At 45.9% G+C, this 13,130-nt stretch overlaps 1 long non-coding RNA gene across 1 annotated transcript in view; it reads right to left on the bottom strand.

Annotated features, from left to right (window-relative positions):
• LOC125534499 overlaps positions 1-13,130 on the bottom strand; it is a 66,610-nt gene that overhangs the window by 14,464 nt on the left and 39,016 nt on the right. The gene's annotated exons all lie outside the window — the stretch shown is intronic.

Raw genomic sequence — 13,130 nt, 5'->3', positions numbered from 1 at the left:
CCTCGTGTTTCCAATGAAGTGCAGATTGAGAGAATAATTGACAGCATCAATGCACCCGGTCCGCTCACTCGATCAAGGGCAACTCAGCTGGCAAATTTCTGTGGGCACTTCGCATTCGTCTCAATAATAGAACCCAAGAAAGTTGAAGAAGCCTTCATGGAACCTGAATGGATTCAAGCTATGCAAGAAGAGCTTCAACAGTTTGAGCTGAATAATGTATGGGAACTGGTTAAGCGTCCCGATCCTCGGAAGCACAACATAATAGGCACCAAATGGATATACCACAACAAGCAAGATGAGCATGGTCAAGTTGTCAGAAACAAAGCTCGTCTCGTTGCTCAAGGATATACTCAAGTGGAAGGCATTGACTTCGATGAAACATTTGCTCCTGTGGCTAGACTTGAAGCCATACGCATACTGCTGGCCTATGCCAAACATCACAACATACTTCTATATCAAATGGATGTGAAGAGCGCCTTTCTCAATGGAAGGATTGAAGAAGTGTATGTTGCACAACCGCCTGGCTTTGAAGATCCAAAACATCCTGACATGGTATACAAGCTCAACAAGGCACTATATGGCCTCAAACAAGCCCCTCAGGCCGGGTATGACACACTCAAATACTTCCTGAAGAGCAAAGGCTTCATACCTGGTTCCCTAGACCCCACTCTCTTCACGAAGACATATGATGGTGAACTGTTTGTGTGCCAAATATATGTGGATGACATTATCTTCGGCTGCACCAATCAGAAGTACAGTGAAGAGTTTGGATATATGATGCAAGAGCAATATCAGATGTCCATGATGGGAGAGCTGAAGTTCTTCCTCGGTCTCCAAATATGACAGCAACGCAACGGCATCTTCATATCTCAAGAGAAGTATCTCAAAGATTGTCTGAAGAAGTTCGGTATGCAAGACTGCAAAGGCTTCACGACGCCAATGCCAGCCAAGCATCATCTGGGTCCCGACGACAATGGTAAAGAGTTCGATCAAAAGGTATACCGCTCCATGATTGGTTCTTTGCTTTATCTATGTGCATCTAGGCCAGATATTATGCTTAGTGTTTGCATATGTGCTCGATTCCAAGCGACACCAAAGGAGTCGCATCACTTAGCTCTGAAGCGAATTCTTCGATATTTGGCTCACACCCCAACTCTAGGATTACGGTATCCAAAGGGCTCAGAGTTTGATCTGGTTGGATTCTCGGATGCTGATTATGCTGATGACAAAGTGGATCGCAAGTCTACATCAGGCACATGTCACTTTCTGGGACGATCACTTGTATGTTGGTCTTCAAAGAAGCAGAATTGTGTATCTCTCTCCACTGCTGAATCTGAATACATTGCTGCTGGATCTTGCTGCGCTCAGCTTCTGTGGATGAAGCAAACACTCAAGGACTATGGCATTCATCTGAAGCAAGTGCCACTCTACTGCGACAACGAAAGCGCCATCAAGATTGCCAACAACCCAGTTCAGCACTCGAAGACAAAGCACATTGAAATTCGTCATCACTTTCTCAGAGATCATGTTGTGAAGGAAGACATTGATATCATACACGTCAACACTGAAGAGCAATTGGCAGATATCTTCACCAAGCCCTTGGATGAGAAGAGATTTTGCAAGTTACGGTGTGAGCTAAATATCCTGGAATCCTAAAATGTCCTGTGATCAGGCACACATCCTAACACTTATGCATATTGATGACTTAGATGTGCAACACACGAAGTAAAGTATATCTTCAATCAATGAAGACATACATTCTAAGTGTGAATACATTAATGTGGAATTTGACTTCGGAGCGCCACGATAATTGTGCGCTGTGTCTGGGTCTAATACTTCCTATACAGTGGGTAACGCCACCACCAAATGTTCTGTTTGAAGTGTTTCACTCATGGCGTTACATTTGCTATGTCTTCACATTTGGTATTGGCTTCAATTTCAACATATCTTCATGATTATCTTCACTATGTTGACTATATATATATATATACTAGTGTTCTGTCCTCTACAGCATTCACTTATAGCTATGTCTTCTTGTTGAATCTTTTGAACTAAGTGAATGTGATCGGACCCTAACCTCTCTATGCTTTCTATCTCAAACTCTATCTCTCCAAATCATATGCATTCTACTGAAACTGTCGAAGGTCTTCTCTGCGTCCTTGTCAGCAGAAGATACAGAGACAACCATTAAGTCTGTTTTCAATGCTCATTCCTCCACCTGAAACCCGGAGAAGTGGGAACGACCACCCGACAATCCAGGCGTGCGTGGGACGTGGAACAAACCCCAATATGCTGCATGATGGCCACGTGTTCCTCAGATGCGAATCGCCAGGGGCACCTGTGTAATAACGCAGTGCCGCCCCTGTACCTATAAATACACACCTCACAGCAGTCATTATCTCTTCTTCCACTCTCGCACGAACCATAGCGCCACCGCTAGCCCTCGACGACGCCGGTGACGAAGCGCTTCGCTGCCGCAACCTCTCCGACGCCGTCTTCATGCCGACCGCGGACATCGCCTTCTCCGCCGTCGCCGTAGGTGTCCTCCGTCGCCAAGTTAGGGCACGGACGATCGAACTACTCGGCCTCCTCTTCCTCTCCGTCTAGCAGTTCTTCGTGTGGTAAATAAAACCTCCTTTTTACGGCCTCTTTGATCCTATAGCTTTATCACTTTCTACCACAAGCAGTTTCTACTCACACAAGTTGGATCTCTTTCATACTGTATCTCATAACATGCCTAGTATATTCACTTATGCTTCACAAAGTAGTTAGATTCCTCACTTGTACTGATCCGTGGATTCGTAAAAATCTGGAACCAACTCCTTATCTTTGAGTGAATGTCTTCGCACGATGAGGTCAATGTCTTCTAAACTGATTTATCTTCAAAATCTTTTGAGAATGCATATGACCTCTTCCCCTTCCCTCGCACCTTAATGCTATCACAGGTACATGTTCGTGGGAGAATCCCTTGGTTCTCATAGTCTGCATTCATTTGCAAAATTCTTACAGCATCATATAATTTCTCCCGAAGCCAGTTCCTGTTTGTCCAGCAAGCGAAAACCTTTGAAGCCTCTGAACATATTGAAGCCTTTCAGATTAAGGTTCATGGCTTCAGAAAAATCAGCAAGGAAGGGTGGCAGAAAGCATCGAGGAGAAACATCAAGTGATCTGCCCGATGACCTCTCAGAGCTGTACAAGACAGATCCTGAAGAGGATTACAATCAGCGCAAGACGCGAATCCAATGGATTCGACGCTATTGGGCAGAACAGTGGTTCAAGTACAGATTTGTGACCAAGGAATATGCTGAAAAGAATGCCATCAAGCGACCATGGGGAGACATCCTCTACAAAAATCTTCAACCCAGGACCAAAGATGAAGCCATTGAACAAGGCTTCTATCCCTGCATGGTCCGTGGACCACAGCCTGCGGATGCTGACCCATCATCTCTGCTATGGTGTCATGACGACAATCTGTTTAAGCACAACTTCCAGTTTGCCCAGAACTCAGCGAAGCAGAACAAGAAGACTTTGGGTTTAGATTTCAACCCCGGTCCCTCTGCTCCCCGTGCCGATGGAACTCACGAAGCTGAACCCAATCTTATTGGGCCCTTCTACAACCTTAAAGGTCTCATCACTCACATCGTGGTTCAAGGGACAGCCATGAATGAGCCTGCAGATGACGCTGAATCAGATGAAGCACCTGCAGCGCCGAAGCCAAAGAAGCTGAAGCAACCAAAAGCTTCAAAGCCGGCCTCTGCACCAAAAATCTCACGGGCGAAGCCACTGGCAACTGCACCTCTTGAAGACAGTGTGCAGTCTGAAGATTTGTCACGCATCTCCAAGCCCCAAACGGTCAAGATGCCTCTGCCACACACCGGCCAAGAGCTAACAGCTGCTGCCATTCTGCGCAATGATGCCATTGATCTGTCAAGTGATGAAGATCTTGCAGATGACGCTCTTGAGCAACTCATCAAGAGCAAAGAAGAAGCAGAAATCTTCAATGATCTGCCGCTCTTTGATGTAACAATCATCCACAACTTCATTGATGAGTGGTTTGACACGCCAAACATCAGCTTCGAAGATCTGCAACTACCCATTGGCCTCAGTGTCGCCTTTCATGGCGCCATTGCTTCAGAGCTAGCCCTCGCTCAACGCATCGTCGAACTGAAGCAAAAGATTGACTGTGAAAAGGCTCAGTTCAAGAAGCATATGGCCAAGCTCAGCGTGCAAGAGGTGAAAAACTTCAAGATTATGCTGCACGAGCTCAAAGAAGCCTTTCTTAAGAAACGCGCAGAAGCTCAGGGTTCTCGGGAGCGTATGAAGAGCCTAGCTGACAAGTGTGTGCAAGGCTACAACGAAGCTGAGAAGCGCAAGGCCCTTGGGCGTCTGGGCATTGATCCCAGGATGGCTGCTAAGCAGAAGAAGAAGCCCATTGTGGTCGAACCTCTCGCACCAAGGCAGGAAGCAGATCCCATTGTCTTTCCAACTAGAATGACTGGCTCGAAGCCAAAAGCCCGGTCAACCGCTTCAGAGCTGAAGAAGACAAGGACTGCTGAGGCTGAAGCCAGGAAGAGGAAACATCCTGAAGCTTCTCATACTGCCCCTCCAAGAAGAAGAGGAAGACCAAGAAAGAACGGGCTGCTTCCACAGAGCCTTTGATTGTTGAACCCATTTCCATGGTTCGTCCTGACGCTGAACGCCAACTGACAATCCATGAGCCTGCTTTCACAGAGGCTCATGAAGCTGAAGACTTTCCAACAGCTGATCCCATCGCTGCTGACGACATTGGTCACCATGATCATGTAGAAGATGGTGCAGTCCTTCCTCAGCCCGAGCACAGCGAACTCATCAGCATTGGTCGTCCTCTGACGCCAATTTCTCAGGATGCTTCATGGGCTAATCACCCACAAGAGGAAGAAGACTTTGAGGCCCAGCCAACTCCAACTACACAGGCGTCGCCTGCGTTGCGCAGGCTTCGCAAAGGACCAAGGCCTCCAGTCTCTGCGTCTGAAGGTGAAGCTGCTGAAGACATTCCAGTTGCATTAGCCGATGAAGAAGAAGTCCCACAAGCTGCTACTCCCCTGTCCCACCAAGAAGAGGTTCTCGAGGAGAACGTGGTTGTGACCGACCCTCCAGCTCATCAAGTGGAGGTTGAAAATCTTGAGGCTGCCACCACCAACACCAATGAAGCCACTGACGCTGCCATGGCTGAAGCTAATGTGGAGCCTTCCCCAACAAAAGCACCAGAAGTCAGCGAAGCCACTGATCCCACTGCTTCTGTTCCCGCGCCTGCTGCCGGTCCTCAGTTCGACTATCATGTTGAGCATAGGCCTCAGGTACAGAAGCCAATCCCAAGATTGCCCAGGTTCCCAGGTCCTGCATCAGCACCTGGATACTTCAATATCAATGGCTTCAAAGAAGACAACACATTCTTCAATAGCTCCAGGAACCCCTACTCAAGGGAAAGAATATCATCTGATCGGTTCTGGAGCTATCCGCAGCGAAGCTATTACTCCTGCATTCTTTACAATCAAGGTCGCATCTTCCCACACAAGTGTCTTGACATTGAAGCAATAGCTGGTCTGCCCTGTCTGGAAGAAGCTCTGGATTGCTTCACAGAAGTTGGGTTGCTGCCGTTCGTCACTGACCAAGAGCATTGGAATGAAGAGTTGCTGCTCCAATTCTATGCCACACTTCACATCCGCGGGTATAACAGAGATCCGATGACTTGGATCCTAGAGTGGATGACAGGAAACGTTCATCACGAAGCCAAAGCCTTTGACATCATTGAGCTCACTGGTCTACCCACTCCCGGCGATCTCTACGAATCTGGCTGTCAACTTCACAGTGAAGCTGTGGAGAGCATCTTTCAGAAGTCTGAACCTAACATGAGTCAGATGCTCGGTATGATGAAGCCATTACCCCAAGATGCTGCATATCCCAAAGAGTTCTTTGTTGAAGACCTAGAGTATCTGCCAAGGACTATTTATCACATCATAAGGCGAACTCTCTGGCCCATCAAAGGGCACTCTCCACATGCCAAGCTGGAAGGTGCAATGAAGACTTTGGTCTTCTATATTCTTCATGGAAAATGCTTCAATGCACAGGACTTCTTCATTCACCAACTTGCTGCATCAGGCTCTGATCTGTTTGGCTTGAAGTTCTACCCCCCATGGGTAATGCGGCTGATCAAACTTCACTCCGCTATCTCATATCAGCCATCTGCTCGCAATCATCGGATTTTTCTGCCTGATGTGGATATGTCTATTGAAGCCATCTATCCTGAGCCTGCCAAGGAACCTCTAAGTCTTCAAAATGCAGAGCATCAAAGTTTTTCTTAGAACATTGAAGGAGTTGAAGCAGTCACTCGTGTGTATCCTTTGGCTGGCACTACACGTGCACCGCATCCTGCTCTCAATGAAGCCACTGACAGTACAACTGCCCCACGACCCAAGAAGCGCACTCGTGTTCTCAATGACCGAGAGCTTCTTGTGGCTCTTCATCAGAAACAGGATAGGCATCATGACTGGCTGAAGCATCAAATGCAAAGCCTCTTGGTGGATGTTAATCGCATTCGCAATCTTGCCACCAAGAATGCCTTTGTTGCTCATGAAACCTCTCGACGCACATGGAAAGGGCTGACGCTGATGTGTTCTGAAGATGATCTTCAAGAGGATGGCTTCTCTGAGCGCTTCAAGTTTGACTCCACACCTCCTCGAAGGGCAGTGCTGCGACGAACTCCATCTCTTGAAGACTCTGAGTTCTCTTCCTCTGCTGCAACTATAAATGCCAGAGTGATCGAGGATGACGACGATGCTACTTCACCGCCGCCTCCTTCAGCACGCTTCAACACTGCTCCAAGCTCTTCTGCACCGCCGAACATCACCGACGACCCTGCTGCTTCACCTACTCTTCATGGGAACGAGTAGATGCTCTATGTCTTCAAACCTTTTTGGTCCTTACTGACAAAAGCGGGAGAAGCATATGAGTTTGATAGTCTTCAAGCGGGTCCATATGGGCGGGTGCTTCATATTTTGCTTCGTGTTTACAACTCTCGTTTTGATACATTTGGTTCTTTGAGTTGTAACACTTAAACTCGATGGTCGTCTGCTACTTATTTGCCATTTTGTGATGCGATGACAAATTCCGCATGTGCGACGATAAATTTCGCACTTAGATCATTTTGCAGACGTCCATTTTCCATTATGCATGTCATTATCTTCACATACCTTCACATGCATAGTGGATTGTCATCATAAGTTGAAGAGGATCTCCACAAGCACAACCTGCCATGTGCATTTGCATTCCAAAAGCAAATTACTTATATGCACATCTTCAGGGGGAGCCCTTGCAACTTATGAAGACAATTCCTTATCCTTTACAGTTTCACATATTATATTCCCCGTTGAAAACTTCAACTAGTTTTCATCAATCACCAAAAAGGGGGAGATTGTAAGTGCATCTAGTGCCACCCCTAGTTGGTTTTGGAGTATTGATGACAAACCTAGTTGAGGGACTAATGTGTTTGTGAGAATTGCAGGATAACACAGGTAGAAGTCCCTCATTGATTCGGTTTTCCTACCAGAGATGACCCCTAAAAATGTATGAAGACATTGAAGTCAAAGGTGGTATATGAAGATATTCACATTGAAGACTATGACAAAAAAAGACACTTTATGAAGCCTATGGAGCTCGAAGACTTAGATCTATCGTAGTTCTTTTTCTTTTGTGTTGAGTCATAGGAACCACCGTACTGTTAAGTGGGGTCCAGGAGAACCAGTTAGAATGACTGAAGTGATGCCTAAACCAAAAACCTATGTCTTCGAGTGAAGACAATGGGAGCGAATCTTGTCCAGAGCCGGACAAGTCAGCTTTGCTTGTAGCCCAAGTAAAGTTGCCATGAGAGTTTGAAATCTGACCATTGAGACACGTGTCAGTTCCTTAGTGACCCAGGGTCATTTCAGACAAATCAGGTCGGGTTGCCTAGTGGCTATAAATAGCCCACCCCCTACAACCATAAACGGTTGGCTGCTCAGAGTTAGTGTACGGCTTTTGTCGTTTGAGAGGAACCCACCTCGAAGCCTTTGAGAGAGAATTCCTTGCGAGGATAAAGCCTTAACAACCCAGAGCCAAAGAGAATTGGGCATCAGTTAAGTCTTCTTGTCTGTGTGATCTGAAGACTTATTACACTTGAGGACTGTGAATCCTCCAGCCGGTTAGGCGTCGCGTTCTGAGCATCCAAGAGACATTGTGGATTGCCGGTGAATGAAGTCTGTGAAGGTTTGGGAGTCTACCTTGAAGACTTACCAGAGTGATTGGGCGAGGTCTGTGTGACCTTAGCTCAAGGGGAATACGGTGAAGACTGGGTGTCCTGAGCTGCGTGTTCAGGACTGGGTGTCCGGACTGTGTGTCCTCAGGTTTAAATACCTAGCCGCCCTAACCAGACGTACAGTTGTCACAGCAACTGGAACTGGTCCAACACATCATTGTCTTCAACGAGTCACTGGTTTCATCCTTCCCTTCTCTTTACGTACTGTTACTCCTTGTGAAGTCATTGTATGATTGCACTATCTTTTATCTTCACTGAGTGACTGCGTGTTCTGTTTGGCTTCATAATATCTTCCTACCTGATCCTTACTACATTGCTGCTATTAGTCATTGTGATTTCACTCTATTGAATACTTGACTATGGCTTGCCTAGTGTAGTCTACCTTCCGCTGCAGGGTAATAGGTTTATTTCTATTGTTTGTCTTCATAACTTCCACGTTTTGAACACTTTCATAAAAATCGCCTATTCACCCCCCCCCTCTAGTCGATATAACGCACTTTCAGTATTGTCTTCGGCATTACAAGGCGGGTTCCTTCTCCGAATACATGACAGAAGAAGTCGAATATGAGGATAGTGTCCGACCCTGCAAAATAAATTCCACATTCCACCGCAGAGAGAATAACGTTTTCGCAGATCTAATTTGCTGGCTTGTTTTGGTAGCATGACATTACGTCATGGCCCGGTGATTATTCGAACCGTTTCTTTTAACCAGCTCCACACATAACGCGAGGCGGTTTCGTGACACGTCTTGCCGAAGCAGAGATCGTGTTCCCCCAATTACGGGATTCTCATTAATACGGTCATGGGTAACCTAACCGTGTCTAGGACTCCTAGATTATAGGCAAGTCCTAAACGGATACGGAGAGGACGCTTGATATTCACCCTCTTTATAAAGGGACGAGGTTTTCGCTTTTTCTCTCTCGTGCTCAATCGAACCCTTCCTCTGCCTCGAGTTCTAACACCCAAAGCCCAGGTTAGGTGCTCCTGATCTTCAATCATGTCCGGATCCAGCCTTCAAGGCCGATGGATGCCCTCCTCCGTGACGGAAGAGGACATCAAGAAGTTGAGGGAGGCCAGATACCTGACCGCCGTGGTTTCACATCGGCTGCCTGCTCGAGGGCAGGTCGTCCCTACTCCCGAACCCAACGAGAACGTTGTGTTCGTCTCCCACTTCCTCCGAGGTCTAGGCCTCACTCTGGATCCTTTCGTCAGGGGCTTGATGTTCTATTACGGGCTAGATTTCCACGATCTAGCTCCGGACTCCTTTCTCCACATCATGACATTTATTGTCGTGTGTGAGGCCTTCCTCCGTGTGACCCCTCACTTCGGCCTGTGGCTCAAGACCTTTGAAGTACAACCGAAGATGATCGAGGGGCAACATGCAGCGTGCGGAGGTGCATCAATAGGCAAGATGGCAGGAGCTCCATGGCCGAAAGGTTCCTTTCCAGAGGTGTCCGAATTATGGCAACGGGAGTGGTCTTATGTCACGGCTCCCAGAAGTGCCAAGTGGGCGGCTGCCCCCGCTTTCTGCCCGGGCCCGCCACCACAACTGATGTCATGGATTAGCAGGGGTCTGAGTTGGGGTCCAACCAAGGATGTGCCTATACTGCAACGCCGCATCCGAGATCTCTTCGAGGGAGATTTTGATTTGGTTGCGGTAATACAAGTTATGCTGGTTCGTCAAGTCCAGCATTGCAAACGCCGGCCCCTGCGCTTGTGGGAGTTCAACCCAGAGGGACCTCGTGCCATTGAAAGTTTCCTTGGCCTGACGTGTAGCGACCAGACCTCAAACGGTCTAATCTCTGTGCTCTGGTGTCATCCCTGGATCAGTAATGCTGACACCACACAGTACTCGGAGGATTTATAGCAGAGTAGCAATCACACACTTATTACATCGAGTGTCTCAAAAGAGAACTTATTACAATAAATATGGCTTAAGGTCATCTAATAACGATAACAACGGAAGGCTTGGAAGATAAGTGAGTCCATCAAATCCAACGGCATCACTAAGTATAGAACCACGACCTAAAACTCCTTAATCGTCGTCTGAAAAGTCTGCAACATTAACGTTGCAGCCCGAAATGGGTCAGCACATGGAATATGCTGTCAAGGTAACACATAGAGAGTAATGGAATGAAACAGCTATACTACATGCATATTTGGCTGGTGGAAAGCTCTATGGTTACAATTTTGCGAAAAGCTAATTTTTCCCTACTACAAAGGAATAAATTTAATTACTATCATGGTGGTTGTTAAACATTGAGAATGGTTGACAGTATTCTCAATCCCAATTAAGCATCATCATTAAACATAACCCAACAAAATTAATTTAGAGTAACATGTTGAGATTCACATGATAATCCAGGTACTAGATACTCAAGATGTCCATAACCGGGGACACGGCTAACCATGATTAGTTTAGTACACTCTGCAGAGGTTTGCGCACTTTTCCCCATAGGACTCGATCGCCTCCGTTTGGTTTCTCGCACTACAGGATGTTTGAGAAGACGGATGACCGAGACATAGTCTTTCAGAAGCGCTAGCACCTTACGATCGGGTAGACCGTACCACCTACATCCCCTACATCTGCTAGTCTACCACTGTAAGAGCTCGCACGACTTAGTCAACTATGCAAGAGCCCATAATAGCTTGTGGCTGCACACGGAAGTTTCTAGTATGAATAGTCTCATGATCCCTTTGAGCCTGGGTGGCGGTCCAGAAGAAAACAGGCAAGTTCTGGAATACCCAGGTGCCTCAATCCACCCAGATGTGTGTTTAAGTTGCCACCTTAGATAAACCATTAATTAACAATCTCACATCTGTCATGGATATCACTCACCCAATCCACGTCTACTAGCATAGCATGGCAAAATAAGCAAACATAGAAGTAACTCCCAAAGGTTTGACAACAATAGGTAATAGGTACACCTCATCTACTTCCCATCCCACAATTTAATTAGATCCTAATCATGCAATGTGTGAGGATTGATTTGATGCAATAAAACTGGGTAGTAGAAAAGGTATGATCAAAGTGTTACTTGCCTTGCTGATGATCCACGAAACCTAACGATTCGAAGTAACAGGCGGCGCACTCCGGGTACTCTATCGCAGACAAACAAACAAGCATACAATAAGTACTCATCTAATGCATAGGTAAAACGCAAATAAGAGATCTAACCAGAAGGTTCATCTTAAGAACTCCGGTTTGCAAAAAGAATCAAATCGAACGAATCAGCGAAAGTCAAACGGCGAAAGAAAACAACTTCGTTCTAGAAATCTAGATCTAAGGCAAATTTTACAGTAGCAAAATCTTGTTTAAGTTGGTTAATCGGATAGAGGGTTTCGAGACGAATCTCTAGGCGCTGGAATCGCCTGATTTCGATAAACGAGCGAAAAGTTATACTAAAACGAAAATCGGATCAGGAATCGCGATCAGAAAAATCGCAGATTTAATCCGAGAAAAAGAAAAACGACAAACGCTCGCTAGAACGAACGAACGGACGAACGCTTGCTATTTAAATAAACCGGAAAAACCGATCTATTTAAAAAACCAAAACTAAAAAACCCGGCAAAAACCAATCTTTTTTTTAAAGGACGGCACGGAAAACGAGGCGCGGCGAACCTTGGCGGCGGGATCCGGCGGCAGCGGCGGCGGCTTGGGGCGGATTAGGGTTTCCCCCCCGGGGGCTGGGCCTCGGCTTATAAAGCCCTGCCGGGCCAGTGTCCAGGTCGGACACGGCCCGTTAAGTCGGTTCGCATTTTTTTTAAATTATTCCGCTCGGAAGAAAAATAAAAAGAAATACTAAACGGACTCCAAAAATTCCGAAATAAATTTTCTCGGGCTTATAAAATCAAGCCGCACAAGGTGAACATTTATTTGGGACCTAAAAGCAACTTTGAAAACACACATTTTTCCTAAATTCAAATAGAACACCGAAAAACTCCGAAATAAAATCTTATTTGATTTTATTATTAAATCCTCAATATTTCTTTATTTTGGGAAAGTCATTTTATTCCCTCTCTCATATTTTTGTAATAGAAATAATTGATGATAAAATAAATAAAATCAAATGATCCTATTCTCAAAATTTGAGAAAACTCAAATATGAAAATAACGAAATCCCCAACTCTCTCCGTGGGTCATTGAGTTGCGTAGAATTTCAAGGATCAACCAAAAACAAAATAAAATATGATATGCATGATGATCTAATGTATAACATTCCAAATTGAAAATTTGGGATGTTACAAACCTACCCCCCTTAAGATGAATCTCGCCCTCGAGATTCGGGTTGGCTAGAAAATAGGTGAGGGTGGTCCTTGAGTAAATCTTCCTCTCGTTCCCAAGTGGCTTCATCCTCTGTGTGGTTGCTCCACTGAACTTTGCAAAACTTTATAACCTTGTTGCGGGTAACTCGGCTGGCAAACTCGAGGATCTTAATTGGTTTCTCCTCGTAGGTCAAATTGTTATCCAACTGAATAGTTTCCAAAGGCATTGTGTCTCTCAACGGTATATCAGCCATCTCCGCATGACATCTCTTCAACTGGGAAACGTGGAATACATCATGAACTCCTGACAATCCTTCGGGCAATTCCAACTTGTAGGCCACTTCTCCCATATGCTCCAAAACTCGATATGGTCCTACAAATCGTGGCGCTAACTTCCCTTTAACTCCAAAAAGCTTTGTTCCCCGAAGTGGAGATACTCGAAGATAAGCTCTATCTCTGACTTCGTAAACTATCTCCTTTCGTTTAGAATCTGCATAACTCTTCTGTCTGGACTGGGCTACCTTGAGCCTATCAT

This window comes from Triticum urartu, chromosome 2 (assembly GCF_003073215.2).
Source record: "Triticum urartu cultivar G1812 chromosome 2, Tu2.1, whole genome shotgun sequence".
Classification (NCBI taxonomy): domain Eukaryota; kingdom Viridiplantae; phylum Streptophyta; class Magnoliopsida; order Poales; family Poaceae; genus Triticum; species Triticum urartu.
The sequence above is the reverse complement of the archived record's forward strand: the minus strand, read 5'-3'. Positions and strand labels throughout refer to the sequence as shown.